The 7,364-nt window shown below is 30.9% G+C and overlaps 1 non-coding gene across 1 annotated transcript; it reads right to left on the bottom strand.

Moving 5' to 3' along the window:
• Nucleotides 1-6,239: 6,239 nt before the first annotated feature.
• On the bottom strand, nt 6,240-6,346 carry LOC139887038 (small nucleolar RNA R71). The gene has a single exon (XR_011772890.1). It is a non-coding gene; the product is annotated as a small nucleolar RNA R71 (small nucleolar RNA).
• Nucleotides 6,347-7,364: the final 1,018 nt, after the last annotated feature.

Below are 7,364 nucleotides of genomic sequence, written 5' to 3'. Positions count from 1 at the left end.
TTTGAAATAGTGTTTTACTGTAGCAAAATGATTTTTACGGTAGCAAATAGTGGTTTTCGAAAACACTGTAGCTTTTCGGGTACTGTAGCAATTCGAAAATACTGTATCAAATTAGTGTTTTACTTGTTCATCTTAAATGTTTTAGTTAACTTATCTAAATATCAATTGAATCAATAAACGAATGTTACTATCGTTTACTAAATAACTTGAAATTATATATATGTATATATCTTTATTTAATATACATAAATCAGTTTTTAAATACACATTGCAAGTTATTTATAATTAATATTCCAACTTATTATATATATATATATATATATATATATATATATATATATATATATATATATATATATATATATATATATATATATATATATATATATATATATATATATACACAAATAGATGTTCGTGAATCGTCAGTCAATAGTCAAAGGTTAACTGAATATATAACATTAGTTCAAAAATTTTTAGAATCAATATTACAGACTTTGCTTATCGTGTCGGAAACATATAAAGTTTAAGTTTAAATTTGGACGAAAATTTCTGGGTAGTCACAGTACCTACCCGTTAAAGAAATTTCGTCCCGAAATTTGATTAGAATCGTCATGGCTGACAATAAGTATGTTTTCATGACTCATACGAGTTGAAAAGTAGAGTTTTATCACCCTTGAGTAATATAGATAAAATAATTCAATCATGCGAAGAGTACAAATGAAGCTATCACAAAAGATTGAGATGAGTAAATGCAGATTCGTCTTAACCGGTGACGTAATCATGGTTGATTTCCGGAATTCAAGGGGTTTAGAGAAAATCTTCGAAATAAGATTTGGTTCTTCGGTAATTAAGGAAATTAGGATCTTCTTTGGTTAAATGCAATAATCTGTTTTGATTGCTCTGTCGGATATTTCACTATAAATCCACTCCCTTCATTTCCTTATTTCCACAACTCACACCTTCTTTTCTTTCTTCCTCAATTTATACTTTAAAGCATTCGTTAATATGTTCCATCCCGTTCTGATTCTTGATATACTCCTAACTTTTATATCTATCATTCTTCTTTTTCATCTGCCGCCGGAAGAATCTATTCACTTTTACTATACTCTTGGTTTTATAGTTTTTTTTGTTCTCCCGTGTCTTTACGTTGCAATACTTATTGATATACAAGGTTTGTAATTTATGTGTTGTCGTCGGGCTTTATATCTTTCCTTATTTTTCGGAGTCCCTGCTTCTGTCTTTTTATAATCATTGACATCCACAGTTAATGCTCTCTCCTATTTGCTGCGATTTATACTCCCATTTCTATTTTGAAGCTTCATGCTTTTGTTTTCTTCTTCCCGACTTCATGTCAAGCGAATAATGGTCCAGAATTCGTAGGTAGGGAGTTTTGAATGATCATAATATACAAAGTAGAAAGGAAAGTAATAGCATGATTTGATTTGTCAAATTACCAAAATATTCGAAAAAGACCGAATCATCAAGAAAAATATTTTCTTGATAGTTTTGAGGTTAAATAGAATGAAAGAGTTATCTAACATGGTTCATGATGAGGGTATGATCTGTGAACCTTTATCACATTCCATTAGAAACTCAGCATGACTTACTGTAATATAATCACGTTAATCAAGTGTCATTATATTATACTAACTCATGCTTCAGTTCCCAACACTACTTCAATAACATTCATAATTTAAGTTCAAACTTTTCAGAATTTAGAAACTAAAACAGTTTCCTTTCTGATGTAACACTGATATCGCGAAGAGATAAATGATTTCAGATAAGGATAGTTATGAAAATATCTTCAGAAATATCGAGGATATTTATAATGAAAGATACGATGATATCTTAAAATTTATAATATCGAAAGATGATAAAGAAGATTTGTTCGTAAAGGTTTAGAGTCAGGAGCAAGGTATTCGTTAATGACTTCAGCAGATACTGAATTATTTGGACTCTTTGAAGGCAGGTTTAGTCTTTGTGATTTGTCCACAGCCTCCTTCATGGTTTGCTCAATCCGTTTTCCAGCTCCAAACCTTCTCTTTTTCTGAGCTTTGCCAACACACTATTCTTTATCATCAAACGTTTGGCTGTTAAGGTCGTTTACAGTTTTTGCTGCTTCATCAGCATTTTTCCAAAATTCGGAGAACTAGTTCGCAGTTTGGGCGTTGATAACGCTAAAAATGAACACATATTTCATAACATTATCCTTCAAGAAAGACAAGCTTTTAGTTGCAATTGTTCTATTTTCAAGTAATATTCGTTTAAATAATAAAAGGTGGAGACAAAAGACAGATTCGATGATTTGAAGATGCAAATGACCAAAAAGCTAAAAAGTCCAAAGTACAATCCAAGTGGTTCAAATTATTGATGAGAAACGTCCAGAAATTACAAGAGTACAAGCCGCAAAATGCAAAGTACAAGATATTAAATTATACGAAAAGGCGTTCGAAAATCCGAAAACGAGACATGAACCAACTATCAACGTTCAACTCAACGAAGCTAAAATTACAAGTCAACTATGCACAAGAATATAATATTATATATAATTAATTATATATATATTATATATTATTTTAATCAAAGCAGCCCACGTTTAATTCATTTGGTGAGCTGGAATCCAAAGTTGTGCACTCGCGGAGCTGTGAGGCACAAAACCTCCACACTCGCGGAGCTGTACAGTTCAAAGTGGGCCTATAAAAGGCCGCGCATTCTGCTCGATTCATTACACCTTTTTCTTTTCCTTTCTCATATCATATACGATATATATATATATATATATATATATATATATATATATATATATATATATATATATATATATATATATATATATATATATATATATATATATATATATATTTTATAATTTTAATTTTAATTTAAGTTTAATAATAATAAGGTTATAGTGGCGAATGTTTTAATGTTTGTAAGTCGAAATTCTGTCCGTATAACACTACGCGATTAATACTCATTGTAAGTTATGTTCAACCTTTTTAAATTAATGTCTCGTAGCTAAATTATTATTATGCTTATTTAAGCCGAAGTAATCGTGATGTTGGACTAAATATTAAGACGGGGTTATTGGGCTTTGGACCATAATTGGGGTTTAGACAAAAGATCGACACTTGTGGAAATTGGACTATGAGCTATTAAAGGGCTTTATATTTGTTTAACTGAATGATAGTTCGTTAATTTAATATAGAGATTTACAATTTGAGGTAATTATAAATAACCACATACACTAGATCGGACACGATGGGCGGGATATTTATAAATACTAATAATCGTTCATTTAACCGGACACGGGAATGGATTAATAGTCAATGGACTCATTAAAACAGGGGTGGATTACATACAAGGACACTTGGTGTAATTGTTAACAACGTATTAAAACCTTGGGTTACACGCAGTCGATATCCTGGTGTGATCATTAACAAAGAATTAAGACCTTGTTACAGTTTAAATCCCCAATTAGTTGGAATATTTGACTTCGGTATAAGGGTAATTTGACAAGGACACTCGCACTTTATATTTATGACCCATGGACTGTTATGGACAAAAACCAGATGGACATATCGAATAATCCAGGACAAAGGACAATTAACCCATGGTAATAAATTAAAATCAACACGTCGAACATCATGATTACGGAAGTTTAAATAAGCATAATTCTTTTAATTTATATCTCATCGTACTTTTATTTACCATCATTTTATTTATCGTCATTTTATTTATCGTATTTTAAATTATCGCACTTTTAATTATTGTACTTTTATTTATCGTCATTTACTTTACGCTTTAAATTAGTCATATTTATATTTAATATTTTACATTAGGTTTTAATTGTGATTTAAGTTTTAAAATCGACAAACTGGTCATTAAACGGTAAAAACCCCCTTTTATAATACTACTACTATATTACTTATATATATATATATATATATATATATATATATATATATATATATATATATATATATATATATATATATATATAGTTTAAAATATATATAGCCTTAAACTCGGCTAGCTCCCTATGGAACGAACCGGACTTACTAAAAACTACACTACTCTACGATTAGGTACACTGCCTATAAGTGTTGTAGCAAGGTTTAGGTATATCCCATTCTATAAATAAATAAATAACTTGTGTAAAATTGTAGCGTATTTAATAGTATTTCGTAGTAAAATATAATCTATTTCGTACTACACCTCGCACACATCAAGTATTTTTGGCGCCGCTGCCGGGGACTTCATCAACACCGAAGCGAAACGCTATAAAAAATTAGTTTTTAAGTTATTTTTGTAAAAATATATGTTTATAAGTTTTAAATATTAAAAATACAAAAATATAAAAAGAAAAGAAAAATAAATATATATAGTTTTAAGTTAAAAAGTTTATATTTTTTTATTACTTTTGTTAAAAGTTACAAAAACTAATAAGTATTTTTTTTTATGTTTTATTTTTATAAGATTAAAATCATAAAACTAAATACATATAAAAAAAATATTAAAAACACTGGACCTGCGATTTTTGAGCCTGCAATCATTTGGACCTGCATACTCCGCACTCGTGGAGCTTTTTGGGCAGCAGACATCTGCACTCGCGGAGCTGCTCTGACAGGCTAAACCTAGTAAGCGCATTAATTACAGTTTAGGGTTTTATTAATTTTATTATTATTGATTAACCTAATTAGGGTATAATTAAAATACTAATTAATTTTAGTTTAAATTAAATTTGTATTTCTAAGTTTTATTTAGTTTTATTAATTATAAAATTAATACTTTTATAAAATAATAAGATAAAAATAAAAATTTTTATAAAAATTATATTTTTATAACTTTAAGTTTTATTTTTTTATTTTGTATCTTTTTATAAGTTTAATTTGTAATTTGTATATTTTTCATTCGTAACTAGTTTTAAGTTCTAGTTTTTGCCGTAGTTATTTTTTTATATTTCTAGATTTTTAGGCTTTGCCGTAAAATCCCTTAAGAGCTTTTTCTTTAGATTAAGATTTAAGCGCTTTAGAATTTTACGACATCACTTATCGCTTTAGTTTTAAATAGATTTTAGTGCTTAATTAAGTTATTGTCGTTTTGGATATGGAATTCCTTTTAAGTTTTAATTCCTTTAGACACAACTTTTAATATTTAGTTTTTAGACTTTTAAGTTTCGACGCTCTACTTTCTTATTATTATTTTTCGACCTTTTATTTTTCGATGTTTTTTGACGCACTCTTCTTCTTTCTCATTTCTACGCTCTAGTTTTTAGGACATAGAATTTTCTTTATTTTCTTTAACCTTCAACGAAAAAATTATTTTAAGCGGTTAAATTGATAGACATCTAAAATTTTCTGCTTCATAGTAATAGTTGGATTTGTTGGTGGCTGAGTTGTGGATTTTCCGACTTAAAGGATCCTGGCTCCCTGCTGCATCTTTTGGCTATTCGAAAGGTGGGCAAAAGCAGAAAAGTCTATTAATTTGATAACTTATATAATTTTTATCTTTATAACTAATAGGATATTCAGTGAATGCACCGAGCAAAACGTTCACCACCTTTCATACGTTCACCACCTGTAACTCGATCAAGACATCTAGCCAATATTGTCGCCGTTGATTTTTCTTTAGAATCGGCATCTAGTTGACCAAGTACTCCAATTCAAATTTCCGATAATCCATTTTTTGAACCCGAACTCACAATTGAGAACCCGGAGGATATTCAAGGACAATTCAGAGATCCTGAACCACTAATCATTCCTCCTGAACCACAAATCATTCAACCAGAGATTGTCGAGGAAGAAACCATTAAATCAGAATTCTCTAGTGATTCAGATTCAACAAACTCAATCATGAAAAATTCGGAACCTCTAAGTATGGAAGATCGAATGAGAGCTACATGCACTGGCCAAGGTCACGCAATTACTCAACCAGACATTAATGCGCCAGATTATGAAATCAAAGGACAAATCCTACACATGGTAACTAATCAATGCCAATTTAGTGGTACGCCAAAAGAAGATCCAAACGAACATCTTCGAACCTTTAATAGGATCTGTACTCTATTCAAAATCAGAGAAGTTGAGGATGAATAGATCTATCTCATGTTATTTCCCTGGACTTTAAAGGGAGAAGCCAAAGATTGGTTAGAATCGTTACCTGAAGGGGCGAATGATACATGGGATGTCTTAATTGAAAATTTTCTTAAACAATTCTTTCCGGCATCTAAAGCCGTGAGACTTCAAGGAGAAATTGTTACGTTCACGCAAAAGCCAAATGAAACTTTATATGAGGCGTGGACAAGATTTGAAAAATTGTTGAGAGGATGTCCTCAACATGGTTTAGACACTTATCAAATAGTACAAATATTCTACCAAGGATGCGACATTACTACACGAAAAGACATCGACATAGTAGCTGGTGGTTCCATTATGAAGAAAACCACAACTGAAGCTTACAAAATTATTGATAACACAGCCTCCCACTCACATGAGTGGCACCAAGAAAAAGACATCGTTAGATCATCTAAAGCGGCTAGAGCCGATTCTAGCCATGACTTTGATTCCATTTCCGCAAAGTTAGATGCTTTCGAGAGACGAATGGAAAAGATGACTAAGGATATTCACGCAATACGAATTAGTTGTGAGCAGTGTGGAGGACCACATTTGACAAAAGATTGTCTCAGTATTGAACAAACAATGGAACAAAGAGAGAATGTTTCATACATGAACCAAAGGCCTGGAAATAATTATCAGAATAATTATCAACCGCCAAGACCAAACTACAATCAAAATCAGAATTATAACCGAAATGTTCCATACAACAACCAACAAGGTCCTAGCAATCAAAAAGTATCTAACAATACTTACAACCAGCAAAGACCTATTTTTCAAAATAAACCACCACAAACCGATGATAAAAAGCCAAATTTAGAAGATATGATGTCGAAGCTAGTTGAATCTCAAACGCAGTTTTTTACATCTCAGAAACAAACTAATGAACAAAATGCTCAAGCATTTAGAAATCAACAAGCTTCTATTCAAAATCTGAAATAAGAAGTAAGCAACCTAGCAAGGTTGATAGGTGAAAGAAAATCGGAGAGTCTACCTAGCGATACAAATGCTAACCCCCGAAATGAAACAGCTAAAGCCATTACCACGAGAAATGGTATTACACTTAAACCACCTGAAATGCCTGTAATTTCTGATGACTTTATTCCTACTACACAGGCACTACAGCCTAAGCAAGAGAAGGAAACAGAACCGGTAGTTGAAAATGTTAATGAAGATAACACAGTTAAGGCAAAACCTTATGTTAAACCATACCAACCACCACTTTCTTACCCCAGTAAAATGAGAAAA

This window comes from Rutidosis leptorrhynchoides, chromosome 1 (assembly GCF_046630445.1).
Source record: "Rutidosis leptorrhynchoides isolate AG116_Rl617_1_P2 chromosome 1, CSIRO_AGI_Rlap_v1, whole genome shotgun sequence".
Classification (NCBI taxonomy): domain Eukaryota; kingdom Viridiplantae; phylum Streptophyta; class Magnoliopsida; order Asterales; family Asteraceae; genus Rutidosis; species Rutidosis leptorrhynchoides.
Note: the sequence above shows the minus strand (reverse complement) of the source record. Positions and strands in the feature narration are given on the sequence as shown.